Source organism: Equus caballus, chromosome 8 (assembly GCF_041296265.1).
Source record: "Equus caballus isolate H_3958 breed thoroughbred chromosome 8, TB-T2T, whole genome shotgun sequence".
Taxonomy (NCBI): Eukaryota; Metazoa; Chordata; class Mammalia; order Perissodactyla; family Equidae; genus Equus; species Equus caballus.
The window spans coordinates 45,708,880-45,729,211 of NC_091691.1; positions in this window are offsets into that span (position 1 = coordinate 45,708,880).

Genomic DNA, 20,332 nt, shown 5'->3' on the forward strand with positions numbered 1-20,332 from the left:
GGCTTTCTATCTCCACAAAATGACCTGCCTAAATTCATTAATATCAACTTTTCCTGTTTGTCTACAAAAGTCAGATAAATTATATGACCGGTAGACTCTAATTCTTTTTTTTATTTTTAATTTAAAGTTTTTATTGTGTTGAAATACACATAACATAACATTTACAATCTTAACCATGTTTAAGTGTACAGTTCAGCAGTATTAAATACATTAACATTGTTGTGCAGTCATCACCACCATCTATCCCCATAAATCTTTTCATCTTGTAAATCTGAAACTCTACACCTATTAAACAATCATCCCCATTCTCTCCTCTCTCCAGCCCCTGGAAACCACCATTATACCACCTGTCTTTATTATTTTGACCACTTAAGTAGTTCACGTAAGTGAAATCATACATTATTTGTCTTTTTGTGACTAGCTTATTTCACTTAGCACAATGTTCTCAAGGTTCATCCCTGTTGTAACATATGGCAGGATTTCCTTCCTTTTTAAGAGTGAATAACATTCAATGGTATGACTATATCACATTTTGGTAATCCAGTCAGCAGTCAATGGACACCGGGGTGGCTTCTATGTTTCAGTATTGTGAATAATGCTGCTATGAACATGAATGTACAAATATCTACTCAAGACGCTGCTTTCAATTCTTTTGGGTGTATACCCAGAAGTAGAATTGTTGAGTCATATGGTAATTATATTTTTAATTTTTTGAGGAGACTCCATGCTGTTTTCCACAGTGGCTATATACTTTTACATTCCCACCAACAGTGCAGAAGCGTTCTACTTTCTTCACGTCCTCATCAACACTTGTTGTTTCCTGGTTTTTTGATAGTAACCATGCCAATGGGTATGAGGTGGTAGCTCACATTTCCGTAGTGATTAGTGATGTTTTACTTCTTTTTTAAGGGCAACTTTGAGTTGAGACTATCATAAAGGTATGTAAATCATAAAGATAAGGTTGTGAGATAGAGGTTTCTTAAAGAAAGAGATTATAACTTCCAAGGGAAGGGAAAAAGCACCTTTGTTTAGTTACACACCTTGCATGCTATGAAAAATGGGAGTTAAGTGTTCCATTATAAGCAAGAAAGAAATGATAAAGTTTCTGGGAGTTAAGTGTTCCATTATAAGCAAGAAAGAAATGATAAAGTTTCTAAAAGTGTTGGACTAGTTGGAGAGAGAAAGAAACAGAAGTTTTATGTACCAGAAATGGCACAAGCTCACAACATTGTCATAATTTCTGCCTGAGTGTTGGCAGGTTCAAGAAAATGGAAGAAATTAATAGTGGCATTGCTAATGGCTTTAGCGAGTTAATTCAAGTTGAGCTAGCAAAATAAAAACATTAATCAGAAAGGTAAAGTTTATGAGACAGCTTGAAATAAAACCTTCCTACAGCTTTAAACAGGCTTTAAAAGTAAAGGCAAACACTTTCAGGGCTGGGGGTGATCCACGCAATTTTCTTTTGAGATTTTTCTCTCACTACATTAAGAAATTAAAGCTTTTTGAGAATCAAATACAACATTCATAGGCTCATGGAATTAGAAGCCACCTTCAGACAACATCACACCTTCCTGTCTCAAATTGTAGTAAAATTACACAGAGATGAAAATGCTCACCCAAAATAAAAGTTTTATGAGTGCAGCACTACAGAAATTCACACCATATTTGACTCTTCTTACTTCTTTTTATCTTAAACTATCAATGAATAATTATAGTCTTATATAATTAACAACTTAAAAAATGAGGACAGTTGCTATATGTTTATAAGATATATTTAAAGCAGTAGAGTAGAAATGTGTGACCTTGGAGAAATTACTTACTCTCTCTGAGCCTGTTTTCTCATCTGTAAAGTGGGTATAATAACTCTTACTACAGAGTGCGGTGCCAAGGATTCAGTGATCGCATATGTAATGTGTCGTGTATAGTGTTTGTCGCATAGTGGAACATTCTTAGATGGTAATAATTCTTATTGTTAAATATGATTAATGACAAATATTCAAATAAAGTTTACTAGGGGCTGGCTTGGTGGCATACTGCTTAAGTTTGTGTGCTCTGCTTCAGTGGCCCAGGGTTTGTGGGTTCAGATCCCAGGCATGGACCTACACACAGCTCATCAAGCCGTGCTGTGGCAGCATCTCACACAGAAAATAGAGGAAGATTGGCACAGATATTAACGCAGAGTCAATCTTCCTCACCAAAAAAATGAAATTAAATAAATAAAGTTTACTAAAAAGGCTATGCGAATGTGAATGTATATAATCATATGTTACTTATCACAGAGCAGCGTTCCTAAGTGGATCATGAGCTGGTAATTCTTTAACTCATTAAAAAAAAAACAGACATGCCCCAGTTACAAAATATATTTACAAAATTCAATGGCTTTCCTATATATCAGCTTTAAAAAATGCAAAAGGAAGTCATCCCACTCACCATAACAAGAACAAAAAATTATTTAGGAATAATGTTAATAGATGTGTGGATCAAATTATGTTAATACATTTACTTAGAACAGTTCCTGACATATAGTAAAAGCTCAATAAATAATAGCTATTATTAAGAAGAAAAATTATTTAGAATTTATATGAGGAGAGTTCTAAAACTTTACTGAAGTGCTGCAATATACACAGATGATTTGAACAAATGGAAAGAAACACTATTTTTCCCTATGAGAAGATTCAATATTGTAAAGTCATTTTTCCCTCAAATTAATCTATATATTTAAAATATTTTTAACCAAACACCAACAAGATTTTTGTGGACTTTTAAAATCCATTCTAAAGTACATATAGATCAATAAAAAGTTCTATATATTAGCTAGAAATTTTTTTAAAGATGTTGAGGGAAGAATTTGATTTACCAGTTATGTACGGCATAACGACATTTTGGTCAACAATGGACTGCATATATGATGGTAGTTCCATAAGATTAGGACCATCCAGCCTAGGTGTACAGTAGGTTATACCATCTAGGTTTACATAAGTACACTCCAATGTTTACATAACAAACTCACCTAACAATGCATTTCTCACAACATAGCCCTGTCATTAAGTGATGCATAACTGTATTAGAGAGTACTATAAAGATACAAAAATTAAAATAGTGCATTACTTGCATGGGTTGAACAATGAAACAGAATAGAAAGCCCATTAACAAATATAAGCACAACATATGTAAGGATTAGTTAGCCCTGGTGGTCCAGTGGTTAAGATTCAGTGCTCTCATTGCTGTGGTCCCAGTTGGTTTCCTGGTCACATTGCTTTTCTGTCAGTTGTCATACTGTGGTTGCTGCGATGCTGAAAGCTATGCCACTGGTATGTCAACTCTCTCTGAGAGTTGCACCAGCTTTCATATCTAGAGGCAGGCACCTAGTTGACATACAGGCAGGAAAAACAAGCCTGCCATAGATGAAGTCTTGAAGAGGAGAAACCGGCTAAGCCTTAGATGATAGTGAGAGCTAGCAAGATTGATTACAATCTGGAAGAGCCCCCAAGCACAACTACAAACCACTCGGCTGAATAACCCCCACCCTGCCTCCACATTTTGAAAATAAAGGATAGTGGAGGAGCAGCTGGTAAGCAGGAGGAAATCATATAGTCCCATGCATCTCTCACAGCTTTTGGATTCTGAAATTCTGATGGAATTGAATCCAAAGTCACATCAAAAATACCTAAAATTGTAGTCCAACTCCATTCCATATCAAACTTTGACAAGATCGAAAAAGTAACTGCTGCATGGATACTAGGGGTAAGCTAATCACATGTAAACTCAGTCTAGTTGAAGTTGTGGCCCAACAGCAGCTCAACCCAACTCTATGAGCGTTATAAATGATCAACCCTCACCATAACCATCAGACAAGGGAAAGGAGTTTTACTCTTTGGGAAATACACAAAATACACCCACAAAATCTGTACTTTAGTTTGCACTGTTATTTTTTGCACTAAGTAAAGAATATGACAAAACAATTATGATACATGTGAAGAAGAAGGAATATATGACCCATAATCAAGAGAAAACACAGTCAATAGAAGCAAATCCACAGAGAACTAGTATAGGAAATAGCAAAAAAGAACTGTAAAAAAACTGTTAAAGGTATGTTAAAGGATTTACAGAAAGTATATACAGATGAAGAGATGGGTATTTCAAGAGAGAAAGAAAAACTTTGTAAAATGCCAAATGGAAATCCTAGAACTGAAAAATAAAATATATAAAAATTTAAAATTCGCTGGCTAGCTTCAACATCAGATGGGACACTACAGAAAAAAGATTCAGTGAACTTGAAAAGAATTCATTAGGAATTATCCAGGCTGAAGCAAGAGAAAGAATAAAATTGAAAAAATAAGTAAATAAAAATAAATAAAGAGAGCATCAGTGACATCTGGGATAATATGAAGCAGTCCAACATACATGTAAGTGGTGAAAGAAAGAGAGAGAAAAAGAATGAGGCAGAAAATTTTTTGAAGAAATAATGGTCATAAATCTCTCAATTTTGTTGAGAAACATCAACTGTAGACTCAAAAAAGTAAACAAGCCCACATAGGAAAAGTATAAATAAAACCACACTATGCACATTATAGTCCAATTGCTGAAAGCCAAAAATAAAGAGAAAATTTTATGAATAGCCAGAGAGAAAAGACAGATTACATGAGAACAATGATAAGAATGATAGCTTACTTCTCATTAGAAATAATGGAAGCCAAAAGACACGGAGATGACATTTTTTAAAGTACAGAAAGAAAAAACTGTCAACTTAGAATTCTATATCCAATGAGAATATCCTTCTGAAAAACAAAGGTAAAATAAAGGCATTTCCAGTTAAACGAAAGCTGAAGAGAAATTATACCAGATGGAAACCCATATCTATACAAAGAAATGAAGAGTGCTAGAAAATGGTAAAGAAATGGGTAAACATAAAATATATTTTCTTCTCTTTTCTTAATTTTTTTAAAGTCAGCTTACTGCTTAAGGAAAAATGATAACAATATATCATGGGTTTTACGAGATACATAGAAATAAAATGTAAGTCAACAATAGCACCGGGGCTGGCCCTGTGGCTGAGTGGTTAAGTTTGTGTGCTCTGCTTCAGCGGCCCAGTGTTTCACCGGTTTGGATCCTGGGCACAGACCTGGAGCCTCTCATCAGGCCACAGTGAGGCAGCATCCCATACAGCAGAGCCAGGAGGACCTACAACTAGAATGTACAACTATGTACTGGGGGGCTTTGGGGAGAAGAAAAATAAAAAGCTTGGCAACAGATGATAGCTCAGGTGCCAAGCTTTAAAAAAAACAACAACAATAGCACAGAGGATGGAAGGGGTGGCTAACTAGAAGAATCAAATATGACTCCGGGAGTTGTTTCTTAGAGAGTTGTGATTATGGCAGTGCCGTTTACTAAGGTTAAGAGAACTAAGAAGGATAGACTGGGAGGGAGAGAAGTAAAAAAAATCTCATTTGGACACTAACTGTCCTGTCCACTGTCCATTTCGCCCTGGCTAACAGCATTCTGATTTCTTTCATGAATTTACCAGGTTTTCATATACCCCAAATGATTCAAGAAAAGCTGGCTTCACCTTCTTTTCCAGAGTTGGCCTAATTGATCTAAGGGTAATTGCGTCTCTCCTTGTTACTGACTAATTCAGGAATCCTAGCCTAACCAATCAGTGCAGAGCATTCCATTGGCCAGAGGGAAGGTTTAGGAATGGGTTCAGGTGAGGAGAAGTTTTCTAGGGACTTATGAGAACAAAGTTTATTCTTATTCAAGAGTGAGCCCCAGAGTGACATCAGCTTCATGGTAGAGTGAACTCTTCTACGTGTGGCTAATCTTTGACAAAGAAGCCAAGAACATACAATGGAGAAAGGAAAGGCTCTTCAATAAATGGTGCTGGGAAAACTAGACAGCTACATGCAAAAGAATGAAAGTAGACCATTACCTCATGCCATACACAAAAATAAACTCAAAATGGATCAAAACTTGAAGATAAGTCCTGAAAAGATAAAACTCCTGGAAGATAATATAGGTAGTACACTCTTTGACGTTGAACTTAAAAGGATCTTTTCGAATACCATGTCTTCTCAGACAAGGGAAACAAAAGAAAAAGTAAACAAGTGGGACTTCATCAGACTAAAGAGCTTCTGCAAGGTAAAAGTAACTAGGATCAAAACCAAAAGACAACCCACCAATTGGGAGAAAATTTTTCCAAATCATACATCGGATAGGGGGGTTAATCTCCATAATATATAAGGAAGTCACACAACTGAAAAACAAAAACCAAACAGCCCAATCAAAAAGTGGGCAGAAGATATGAACAGACATTTTTCCAAAGAAGATATATAGATGGCCAATAACCACATGAAAAGATGTTCAACATCACTAATCATCAGGGAAATGCTAATCAAAACTACCCTAAGATACCAGCTTACGCCTATTAAAATGGCTACAATCACTAAGACTAAAAATAACAAATGTGGGAGAGGGTGTGGAGAGAAGGGAACCCTCATACACTGCTGGTAGGAATGCAAACTGGTGCAGCCACTATGGAAAACAGTATAGAGATCCCTCAAAAAACTAAAAATAGAACTACCTTATGACCCAGCTATCCCGATACTGGGTATCTACCCACACAACTTGAAATCAACAATCCAAAGTAACATATGCACCCCTATGTTCATTGAAGCACTATTCACAATAGCCAAGACATAGAAACTATCTGAGTGCCCATCGACTGATGATTGGATAAAGAAGATGTGGTATATATATACAATGGAATACTGCTCAGCCAGAAAAAAAAGACAAGTTCATCCCATTTGCAACAACATGGAAAGACCTAGAGGGAATTATGCTTAGTGAAATAAGCCAGACTGAGAAAGACAAACATCAAATGACTTCACTCATATGTGGAATATAAACAAGCACATGGACAAAGAAAACAGTTCAGTGGTTACCAGGGGAAGGGGGTTGGGGGGTGGGCACAGGGGGTGAAAGCGAGCACCTATGTGGGGACAGACAGGAAATAATGTACAACTGAAATTTCACAATCATATAAACTATTAAGAACTCAAATAAAAAAAATTTTTTAAAAAACAGCTCGAAGGGAGCCTAAAAAAATAAAAATTTAAAAAATGGATCAAAGACTTGAAGGTAAGACCTGAAACCATAAAACTTCTTGAAGAAAGTATAGGCAGTACACTCTTTGACATCAGCCTTAAAAGGATCTCTACAAATACGATGTTCACTAAGACAAGGGAAACAAAAGAAAAAATAAATGAGTGGGGCTCTATCAGACTAAAGAGCTTCTGAAAGGCAAAGAAAACCAAGATCAAAATGAAAAAGCAGCCCACGAACTGGGAGAAAATATTTGCAAATCATGCATCCAACAGGGGGTTAATCTCCAAAATATACAAAGAACTCACACAAATGAACTACAAAAAAACAAACAACCCACTCAAAAAGTGGACAGAGGATATGAACAGATATTTTTCCAAAGAAGATATAGAGATGGCCAACAGGCACATGAAAAGATGCTGAATATCACTAATCATCAGGGAAATGCAAATCAAAACTACACTTAGATATCATCTTATGCCTGTTAGAATGGCTATAATCATCAAGACGAAAAATCATGTTGGAGAGGTTGTTGAGAAAAGGGAACCCTCATCCACTGCTGGTGAGAATACACACTGGTGCAGCCCCTTTGGAAAACCGTATGGAGACTTTTTAAAAATTAAAAATAGAATTACCATATGACCCAGCTATCCCACTATTGGATATTTATGCAAAGAACTTGAAATCAACAATACAAAGACACTTATGCACCCCTATGTTCATTGCAGCATTATTTACAATGGGCAAGACGTGGAAGCAACCCAGGTGCCCATCAACCGATGACTGGATAAAGAAGGTGTGGTGTATACATACAATGGAATACTACTCAGCCATAAAAAAGACATAATCGTCCTATTCGCATCCACATGGGTGGACCTTGAGGGCACCATGTTAAGCAAAATAAGCCAGAGAAAGACAAACATGATACGATTTCACTCATATGTGGAATACAAACAAACTTACACACAAGGAGAACACTTTAGCAGTTACCAGGGGTAACGGGGGGAAGGTGGTCACAGGAGACGCAGAGGCACATTTATACAGTGTTTGACAAATGTTAATGTACAACTTAAATTTCATAATGTTATAAACTATTTAGACCACAATAAAAATTTTTTTTAAAAAAGAGTGATCCTCCAGGGGCTGGCCCCATGGCCTAGTGGTTAAGTTCAGTGCACTCCACTTTGGTGGCCTGGGTTTGGTTCCCGGGTGCAGACCTACACCACTCATCGGGGGCCATGTTGAGGCAGCAACTCACAGACAAAATAGAGGAAGATTGGCACAGATGTTAGCTCAGGGCCAATCCTCCTCAGCAAAAAAAAAGAAAGAATAATCCCCCCAAAACAATGTCCCTTCTTCCTGTGGCTACTGTGGTACGTAGAGGTCAATCTGGTACAATGGCAACCATCTTGACCCCAGCTTGAGGATGAACTTAGACTTACAGGAGGGCAGAGCTGAGAGCACAGAGTCATGCTGCTCATTGAACTACTGCTGATCCACAGGACTTCTCTAACAAATACTGGAGTTCAAGCTGTCATCTGTAGTCCAAAGCAACCTACCTGATACAGACATTAAATTTGAGATGCCTTTTGGATGTCTGAATGGAGATGTCAGCTAGGCAGTTGCATATTTGAGTCTAGAGTTCAGAGGAGAGGGCAGTTGTAGGAGACAGAAATTTTGGTGTTAGTAGTGTAAATAGTATCTAAAGGTACGCATTTAAATGAAATCACTAAGGGGTTAAGTGTAGACAGAGATAAAAAGAGGGCCCAAAACAGGCCCTGAGGGCATTTAGAAATTGAAAAGGAATAGTACTGAAACTAGAAGAAAACCCAGGAGAGTGCAATATTATAGAATAAAAATATTATGTAATCTTGGCATGAGCAAGAGCTTTTCTCTTTAATGTATGCGATTTCATGTAAGTGATGCATATGTCAAAAATCAAATGGCAGAAAGGTGTGTACAGTAAAAAGTCAGTCTCCCTCCCTAAGCTCCCAGTTCCTCAGTTCCTTTCCTGAAAGGCAACCAGGTTTACTAGCTCTTGAGTACCATCCGAGACAGAGATATAAGTGTATATACAAATATATATGTATGTAAACGTATATAAAGACGTAGAAATATATGCATATGTTTACACGAATGGTGGCATACTATATACACTTCCTCATATACAAAGTATGCTTTTATTTTCACTTTAAATAAATCTTAGAAAATTGTTCTCCACAGCAATATTTGGCTTTCCTTCTTTTTTCTTTGCGAGGAAGATTGGGCCTGAGCTACATCTGTGCCCATCTTCCTCTATTTTTTACATAAATTTTACATAATTTATTTAACCTGTCCCCAATGTAAGACATTTAATTTGTGTCAATGTTTTGCTACTACAAATAATGTTTTAGTGAATTTTCTTGCCTTATGTCTTCACACACATGTGCTAGTGCATCTGTGAGATATATTCCTAGAAGTGGATAAGTTTTGGATGTATTAAATATGATGCTCACGACTGGAAGTAACAGAAATCTCTGACTCATTTGACTTAAACAATGAACAAGTGAGTGATCACGTTCCATTGATTATTAGATCCAGGTTTTTTTACATTTTAAAATCCCTGAAATCATGACAAGTCTTCTAACTGATGCCATGCCATGGTTTAAATGGCAGCATTTTCTTTTTTTAGTGGCACATAAAAAACATTGCATATTATAGTTGATGATGTTTTAGATGAAATGAAATGTGGTATTTCACGTAATAAAAAGTCAAGAGATAACTGGCGTCTAAGTTGGTTGTTCCAGCTGCTCAGTAAGGTTAGCAAGGGCTGGGGTTTCTTTCCCTCCACTCTGTCAGCCTCCAAGGACGGGCACATGGCCTCAGATGCTGTCCTTAAAGTCACAAGATGTCTACAACATTTCTAGGCACTAAATCCAGACATGACAATGCCCCTGGAGGAAGAGGGACCATTTCTTCAGGGCTTCCTTCTGAAGAGTGAAGAATTCTCTTCCAGAAGTGCCCCTCATGGGCTTCCCCACATCTCCACTGGCCACGTGAGACTCAGCTATCTCATGCTCTATCGGAAAGGGAGGGGAGATTTTGATGACTGGTATAAATAAACAGGATTTACCTCTGAGCTGAGGATGTATATCTAAATAAAATTAAATTTCTGAGCCAGTCCTGATGGCTTATTGGTTAAAGTTTGGCGCTCCCGTTTCGCCGTCCGGCTTCCATTCACAGGTGCAGAACCACACCACGTGTCTGTCGGTAGCCGTGCTGTGGCAGCAGCTCACGTAGAAGAACTGGAAGGACTTACAACTAGAATACACACCTATGTACTGGGGCTGGGGGGAGAAAAAGAAGAGAGAAAGAGTGGCAACAGATGTTAGCTCAGGGCGAATCTTAAAAAAAAAGTGAAGGAAAAAATTAAATTTCTGTTATCATGAAAGAAAGAAGAAATGAGTATTAGATAGGAACCCAAAATACCTCATTACAAAGGATATCACATTTTTTACTTTTGTGAATACTGCTAATTACTGCGAAGGCCCTTTTAGGCACGACATCAAAGGCATAAAGGAAAAAATGAGTATACTGGGCTTCCTACAATTTTAAAACGTCTGTGCAGCCTAAGACAACATCTAAAACATCTGACAGTAAACATCAATTTATAAAAATACATTTATAACATTTGTATCTATAAGATATGAATAAATTTTACAAATCAATAAGAAAAAGACAATCAGGTAGAAAACTGTCTCAGAAGATGAAACACAAATGGCAACTAAAATTGCGAAAATATGCTTATCTCACTAATAACCAGTATATTTTTCAAAGTAAAACATTTAGATACTATTTTCATTTATCAGGTCAATGACAAATAAAAAATTTGATAATATTTATTGAGGGAAATGGGTTCTTTTAGTCACTATTGGTGCAGAATGTGTAATTTGGTATAGTGTTTTTAAAGGACAGTTTGACAGTAACTATCTGCTATTTTAATTTTAAATGTACTCATTGATTCAGCAACTCCTCTGGGAATCTACTCTGCAGAAATACTTGCACAATAATACAAAGGTACTTGCACAATTATGGCTGTTGCTGTATTGTCTATAATATTAAAAACAATCTAAATATTTATCAACGGGTGAGTGGTTATACAAGCACGATATATCTGTATTTCATCCGTTAAACAAAAAAGGCCTTGGACATATATCACTGACATAGAAAAGTTTTCCATACTACTTCTAGGACAAAAAAATAATTTGTAGAACAATATGTATGATCTCATTTTTGGTTTTAAAAGCTTCAGCTGTATATGCTTGTACATGTCTGGAAAATGGTGAGAAGGCGCGTCAGACGGCAGGCAGCACTCACCCCCCAGGGACGGCTGGGACTGCGTAGGGGTGAGCAAGTGGAGGGGTTCCACATTTTCACTTTATATACTTTTTGTTTGGTTTTTTAATGATCAATATTATTTCCCTAATTTTAAATAGAATAAGGGAAAAATTACAAAACTTCTCTGTATCAAAAAACACATACAAAATTTTTAAATCAAGCAATAAACCAGAAAAATGTTTAAGCCATGGCGACAGAAAATGGGTTAATCGGAAAATCTCTTACAAATCAATAAGAAAAAGTTGACCACAGCAATAGAAAATAAGCAAAGGTCACAAACTCAAGACACACACACACAAATATAAGTGTACATCAATATTTGAGAAAAAGTTCAATCAATGAAATAAAAATTAACAATGAAGTACTTGTTTTCAACCTAGCATATTGGCATGGACAAAAAAATAAGAAGAATGACAGTATTCAGAGAATAGGTTGAAAGAGGAGCTGCCATATACTGCTTGTCCAAGTATAAGTTAGTTGAACCCAAGGCAATAAGCAATACACATCGAAACATTCACATAGGCCAGCAATTCTACTTCTTGGAATTCATCTCTAGAAAAAAATTATGGATGTACACAGAGATTTAATTACAAGGATGTTTATAATGCAAAATATTGGAAACAATGGGGGATTTACAAGTAAATCATGGTTTTTTTAATTCATAAAATGGGATATGTTGCAGACATTACAAATTAGTTGAATATTTAACGGCATCTCAGAAAAATTTTGGTTGCTCTAAGCCAGCGTAACCAAGTGGTGTAGGTGCTGTAAGTCATGATGACTAATGACTGAAAAGAACTAAGCTGGACCACACCGGGGATTTAAAGATAGCAGAGAGGTCATCTCTCTCTATTTTTCTGGGGCTCCATGGTTCTTAATTTCTACGTCCTCTGTGTCTATCCCTCTTCTCTCTCCAGACCACATTCCTCCCTGATGCTCTTAATCTCTGCTTTCTTATTGCTTTTATGACTGGTTGCAACTCCACAGAATCTTACAGCTGTAGGATCTCCCGCCATACGACTGGCTTGATCTCTGGGTACTTAGTTCAATTTCTTTTTTCTTTTCTTTTCTTTTCTCTTTTTTTGGTGAGGAAGATTGGCCCTGGGCTAACATCTGTTGCCAATCTTCCTCTATTTACTTGAGAAAGATTGTCACTGAGCTAACATCTGTACCAATCTTCCTCTAATTTTATATGTGGTGCCCCTGCAGTGTGGCTTGACGCGCTGTGCTAGATCTGTGCTGGGATCTGAACCAGCAAACGGGGGCTGCCACTGAAGCAGAGCGCACAAACTTAACCTCTCCACCACCAGGCTGGCCCCTAGTTCAATTTCTTGAGAAAGAATATCTGACTGGCTTAGCTGAGCTTGTGGATTGGTTCTCCCTGGGTGAAAAGTGTCAGTCCTGGCCTTATAAGCTTTGGCCAGGGATGGAGCCAACCCTCACTGGGCTCCAGTACCAACTTCCTGCAATTACTAGTCCTCAGTGCCTCAGCATCCCTTGTGGGTGCCGTGAACCCTGCTCACAGCTCTGAAAATGGTCCCCCTATTAACTCCACTTTAAAATTCCAGCCATGGGTGCCTTCTGTTTTATGATTGATGGAGATGTGAATATGACGCTGACTGGAAGTTGATTAACTGAAGCTGAACTGGTGCTCTTCAACCTTATCACAGCAGGATACCTTCTAAACCAGCTACTCACCCATCCCTGGATTGTATTACAATGTAATGTAAACAAGACTGTTAGTGGTGAAGGTTTTTCTTGGCCACTAAACTCTCTCCTTTGCTCAAGCATGGATTCTTCTCTGCTTTATGAAGCAGTGAGTTCTTAGAATAATAGGGCTATAAGAGACCATAGAGGTCATCTATAAAAATGCCATTTTATATCTTACAGATGTTGGACCTTGGGATCAGAAATGTAAGAGGACTAGATATCTTTTTTAGATGTCTTTCTGTGGGCAAGGAATATGCATTCCTACAAAATGCCAATATTCTTTATTCTTCCATATTTTTACGTAGCATATTGCCTGGGACAAAGAGGTAGCAAACATGCAAAAACCACAACTTTATGTCTTTTCATATGTCTGCTTCTACATGATGTTGGAGTAGTAAGAGGATCAGGCTCAATCATTTGAAATTTTAAATTTTTGGTTAAAAATTTCAAATGTGTACAACTAAGTAAAGTATGTCTAAATCTGTACCTAAAATAAATCAAATATTGATTAGGAAAAAATATGAAATTATCTTTTTATGTGAAATTAATATTAGCGAGAAGTGGCATTCCTGGGGTGATGAGAAGTCTTTTTAAGTGCAACATGACTCTGGCAGTCCTCCTGGCTGTGCGGCCGTTGACATCAGAGCAGTGTTTAACTGGGGAATTAAGTGGCTCAGCAGTGCGGGAATTACTTCTGTGATATCATCTATGTTTTGCTGCCAGTAAATGTTCTGAAAATACTCTGCTCCGGAAAAGCTGCATCTGAATGAGAGAAGTCAGTTTTCCAAAATAATTCTCATCAACTCCTGCCCCCAAACAACCTAATCATGTAGAACAGAGAGAAATACATGAAGCAGTCTTTGCAAGAGGGCATTGCTGAGAATTCAGATTGAGGGGACCATCTGCTGGTAACATCCTTCAAACATAGATATAAAAAGGATGTTGTTAGATTGATGGTCCATTAATTATGAATTCAGATGTTTCTATTTTTCTTTTCTTTTCTTTTCTTCTTTCTTTCTCTCTCTTTCTTTCGTTCCTCCCTCCCTCCCTCTCTCTCTCTTTCTCCCTTCCTCCTTCCCTTCCTTCCCTCCTTTTCTCTTTCTCTCCCCTTCCTTCTCTCCTTCCTGCTTCCCTCTCTTTCTTCTTTTCATTCTTCGATGGAAAATAATCAGAAGGGCAGAACTGCTTACACAAAGTTTTCATTTGAAAGCTGATGCTAGAGCCTAAAGAATGCAGGATGGTTGGAGACTAACACTTTAACCAAGTTTAAAATCTGTGTAATGAAAAAGCAATTATCATTCACTCTCATAATGTAAGGAACAGTTCTTACCAGCCTATAAAAGATCAAATATTAGTTTTAAAAAAATTCCAACAACCCCACAAACATTCCTTTAAACCACGTATTTTTGTTAATTAAACGGTTACTTTTGCTTTAAAAGATCCACAAAATGTTATAGGGAGCATCGATACAGCATTTTTCACGAATCCAGATTCTGGCTTCATTGTTTAAAAAAAGTCATTACATATTTCCTGGAACTGTTTTTAAAAGAAGTCATTCCTATCTATCTTGGCAGGCTCTATGAAAACATTAGCCTTCCTTGCAACCACACTTTAACAAAAGTTAGTCTCAGAGCTTAGCTAAGGATAGTAAAGGATCCAATAGCCTATGAAGCAAATTTATAGCTGAAAGAGTATTATTAAAAAAATAAGCATGAAAAGTTATTTTTAGTTGATGAGAACTGTGAGTTCCCATACTTCCCCTCTTTTACTCTATAAGCCATTCCTGTACTTTTGCCAACAATCTGGCTAAACAGAGCACTGTGGTGCCCCTGGCTGTAAGGCATAAGACTTTCCACATTTGCTTGATGCTCGTGTTAGACTCACCACCAACAGTGGCAGTAAAAATAACCCTCACTCTTGGTGGATAGACTGCAAAAGCCATCATTCAGTTATCGCTGTGGGGGTTAGACTTGGCTCTGTGTGTACTGCATCTCTCAATTTTTTTTTAAAGATTGGCACCTGAGCTAACAACTGTTGCCAATCTTCTTTTTTTTTTTTCCTGCTCTTCCTCCCCATATCCCACCAGTACGTAGTTGTATATTTTATTGTGGGTTCTTCTAGTTGTGGCATGTGGGACGCCGCCTCAGCATGGCCTGATGAGCGGTGCCATGTCCGTGCCTAGGATTCGAACAGGGGAAACCCTGGGCTGCCAAAGGCGAGCGCGTGAACACAACTGCTCGGCCACAGGGCCGGCCCCCTACGTTTCTCAATATTTTCTGCTTTCCTCTGAGGCTGGGCCATCTAGGTGGGCACCCTGGTCCCAGACCAGGTCCCTCATGATTTCAGAACCCATTTCTCACCTTCAAGGCCCTCTGACTTTCTACTCCCCCTCCCAATAAGCTGGAGGTGAGGGCGAAGGGTAGGACTGAGGACTCTCTGTAGATGGGGTCTCATGACCAAGGCAGTTGCGGGAGGACCACGGTAGGTCACAAACCCTTGCAGGTACAGTGTTTCTTTCAATTCTTGAGAGATTGGGACACCACAGTTGTGCTAACAAACTGGTTTTGGTGACTCTCAATCACCTGGGGCACATGACAAGTTCAGGGCTCTGAGTTGCTGATAGTCCGTGTATGTGGACTCACGTGGCCCATCTGAGTTGGAGTTGAAGGCAACAGGGCTGGCAACAGGTGTCCTTTACCCCGTATCCCTGCCTCTGGTACCAAAAGTGGTGACCTCAGCCCCTCTGAAGTCTCCATGCCACATGTCATCTCCTCGAGGGCTTGCATGACCAACCCCAACAGGACCTTCCAGTTGATGCCCTCTCTTGCCTCCAATAGATGTGATGATGTCTTGCTTTGCCTGGTCAGTCATAGGTTCTTCAGGATGAGTTTCTTGCTCAGCTCGTGGGCTCTTTGCATGCCTCCACACTCCAGCTGATAGTAGGGTATAGAAGGCAGGGTGGGGTCAACATTGAAGGAGATCGCATTCTAAGACTGCAATGATTATAGCCTAAAGGGATCAAGAAAAGACACAACTGGAAGGTCGTTGTTCTACCTTTATGCTATAAAATTCCAGACAGTATCTTTACCATGACCAGAAAAGGAACCTTCATTTGTATCATCCTGCGCACTCTGGGTAATCCTGGCACTGGTGGGCACATCAGCGAAGCACAGAACAACTTGGAGAGAGTTGTGGAAGCCAGTGTTCATGGCAGTAGGTCAACCAGACACTGCAGTCTTCTGATCCATGATGCAGAAGCATCACAGAAATGGTCCCGGGGACCACAGAGGCAAGAAGTTCTCCATTCTGTCAGCACGAACAGGTGCCGGACCCATGGCATTGCGAGCAATGACCACGTGGCTGCTTTTTCTCAAAATGGAAGCTATGTCATTAGCCAGAATGGTGACTTGACCATAAAGGACAGGAAGAGTTGGTGCCTGGACACCACAAAGAATCTTCACAAGCACTGATTGGGTGATAAATAAATGCAGAAGTATCTCCTCTCTATCCATTATTCTAAATCTTTATCAATAACTCTATATGAATTTTATAATGCATTCTTAAAACAAATTGTGTACATATTTGCTTTAAAACAAGTTGTGTACATTTTTCTGGGACACTGCCCCTCTGGGGCAGTCCTGGTTTTTCACGGCAAATTCATTTTTCCAGGCAAGTGTACCTCAATCATGCACAGAACACTGCTAACGAGAAGTGAATTAGAACAGCTTCTCTAGAGGGAAATTTGGCAACATGCATCAAAATGCTCTTTATTTTATTTTTATTTATAATAGTGAAAAGTTGGAAACAATCTAAATGTCCAGCAATAGAGGATTGGTTAAATAAATCACAATGGTACATTTAAATGGAACTATTAAAATGAAACTGAAGCCTAAAGATGAGCTATTGTATTTTTTAATTAAAATTAAGCGAGCTTACTTTCTTTTCATGAGAATCAGCAAAGGGCAGTATGATTTCCAGTAGGTGGTTGTCTTGAATATTTCCTACTGGTGTCTCTAGGCATTCGATACCTTCATTCTGCCCTCTGCCAGCATAGGTTGCCACTGCAGCATCCTGTGTGGCCAAGAAGTTATGCAATTCAGCGAAAATGTATGAAGTATGTACTCAGGCCTGGGAATTGTGCTGAATCGGAGCTGTAAAGATGGATTCCACGTGGTCCCTGTCCTCAAGGAGCCGACAATCTAGGAGATGAGATGAAAAGCAGGGAATTATAATAGAATGATAGATGCTACAAGGTAGCACTTGTACTGTTCACAACAAATGAGGGAAATATAGCTCAATCTTAGGAAAGAATTCCCAGAGGAAACAATGTCTAAACTGAGACCTGAAGGATGAGTGGAGCAGTCAGGTAACGGAGAGAAAAGGGAATTCGCTCAGAGGCTCAGATTTGAGACAGTGGCTGTGAGTCAGATGGCGAAGCTTGCATAGGTGCCGCTGCAGTGTCCTTGCCACTGTACTTGTCTACGGAGTGTTGCGTAATTGTGATTGCTGCCCTGTTAACATTCTTTTTGTTTTTGTTTTTGTTTTTGAGGAAGATCAGCCCTGAGCTAACATCTGCTAATCCTCCTCTTTTTGCTGAGGAAGACTGGCCCTGAGCTAACATCCGTGCCCATCTTCCTCTACTTTATATGTGGGACGCCTACCGCAGCATGGCTTGATGAGAAGTGCCATGTCCACACCCGAGATCTGAACGGGTGAACCCCAGGCCGCCGAAGCGGAACGTGCACACTTAACCGCTGAGCCACCAGGCCGGCCCTCCTGTTAACATTCTTGAAGACAAACTCTGTTCAGGTTTTATTTTTTTAAAATTATTTATTAACTTATAATTTGTTTTTAAAAACAGGAATTTAAAAATAATAATTTGTTATTTTTAAAAATAAAAATTTAAAGTATGAGGTTTTCATTCAAGGTGATGAAAAAGTCTGTAAAAAGTGGTGGTGATTGTACAACAAATGTACTTTACGCCACTGAATTGTACACGTTAAAATGGTAAATTTCGTATTTACCATACAATTATGTATATTTACCATAGTAAAAAAAGTAACTTAAATACCAAAAAAGAAAAAAATGATAATAAGACAAATACCCATATAGCTACTCCCATATGGAATATAAGCAAATGATTCCCACATTCCAGACTAAGACCATCTATGCAAAGGAAGAGGTCTGATAAAAAGGATCAAAAGTATTCAGCTTTTACTTGGAATGAACAGCTCAAATAGTGACCAGTGTGATATTCTGCAGATGCGAAGAAGATCAAGATCCCAGAGCACTGCGTTATAACAGAAAGTAAAAGTCCTGGGGCATGACCGTGAATGTGTATTTCTGTCTATTCCAAGTAAAAGCTAACTACTTTTGATTCTCTTTATTGATGGATATTGGGAGGAACAGTAGTAACAGCTCAATAGCCACATAACAAGTTCTGGAAACTGCGTTGATCGTTCAGTCCATACCACATCCAGCATGGCAACTGTAACTGGGGCTACTGTTTAGTTGAGTGTACAGACGTCCACCTTTATCTGCCATGATCCATCTGATTTTTGTAAGCTCCGGTCAGGTAAATCGTAGGGGACCACCACCCTCTATCCTCGAAGTCCCTTATGGTGGTGCTAATCTCTGCAATTCCTCCTAGGTTTCTTCTCATTTTTATCTTGGCTGGGCTGGGGGCAGTTTCAGCGACTTCTCCCTATGTCTCTTATTCTACATGTCAGGAAATCATTATAAGGTTTCTGCAAACTATTAAGTATGTATTCCAATTATACATGTGGGAACTGGGAAAATAGCTACAGGGCATGTCCATGGACCCAGTGGACCCTTTGCAGGGTGTGCTCGGCTCAGAACCCCATTTATCGTCTACCTTTCATAAGCCCCAACTTTAAGTAGAGGAACATAGTGGTATTTCGGGTCCTGCAGTATCTGTGTCAACCCAGATTCTCTACCCGTTTCATTAGGCACCATTATCCTGATATATGGCTGCAGGTTCCTTTGGGGAAGGACTAGGATAATATTTATCACTTGCACTTTTAGTGGTGTTGCAGAGTCCTTCATCAAGGGGAACTGGCAGCCTTCCATTCAATCAATGTGCTTTTAGGTCTGTGAATTGATTCAGCTTTGGAAATTGAATGAGAGATTGTGATTTTCCACTGCCATAGTTAATCTCAAACTTCAACTTTCCAACACTTGATTTTTTTCTTTTTTTAAATTAGTTATCCAAGTCAAGTCACACCCCAGTGAGCTGTCATCTGTGGCACCCCCTAGAACACAGCACCATGATCTATTAGTTACCACCACAGTTCTTTGCAGGTCAAAGCACTCTGCCATTCGTTTTTGTTTTGTTTTGGGTTTTTTTGTGTTTGATTTATTTTTTATTGTGGTAACATTGGTTTATAACATTAAATAAATTTTGGGTGTACATCGTATTTCGATTTCTGTGTAGATTACGTCATGTTCACCACCCAAAGACCAATTACAATCCATCACCATAATCAAGTACTTAATACTGCCTTTTACCCTCGTCCCAACCCCCTTGCCCTCTGGCAAGCACCAATGCAATCTCTGTCTCTGTGTTTGTTTGTTGTTGTTGTTATCTTCTATTTATGAGTGAGATCCTACAGTATTCTAATTGCTATTCTGGCCTTTCTGACCATTACAGTAATTTCATCCTCCTGCTGCTGCCGCTCCTCTGGTATATTGAATCCTGTCATCTTCATTGATACTTGGCAGCCCATTGGCAGCATCTCCCTCTGGTCAGCTCTGGCCTACAAAGGACATGTCCTACCAAGCTTCTCAAACATAGGCCCATGCCTCCCTCACCAGGACACTTCTTGTGCTTTATGAAGGGAGTTTCCTCTTCTCCCAAGGAACAAAGCCAGGTGGTGGGCTCTCTACTCCCACATAATGGATCCATCCTAACGTCTAACCTCCCCTGAGTTTTTCTAGTACTCTGCCAAGGAAATTTAAACATCTTCACCTCATTCATTGTAGGTCATCATCCTGACTATGCTTCAAGAAGCTATTGCAGCAGTGAATTAGACGTGGATTCAGGTGCCCTCAGCAGGGCTCCCAAATCATCAGAATGTGTTCCTATATCAGTAAATTCTCCTCTACCCATCCTTATATTTGTTTCCTC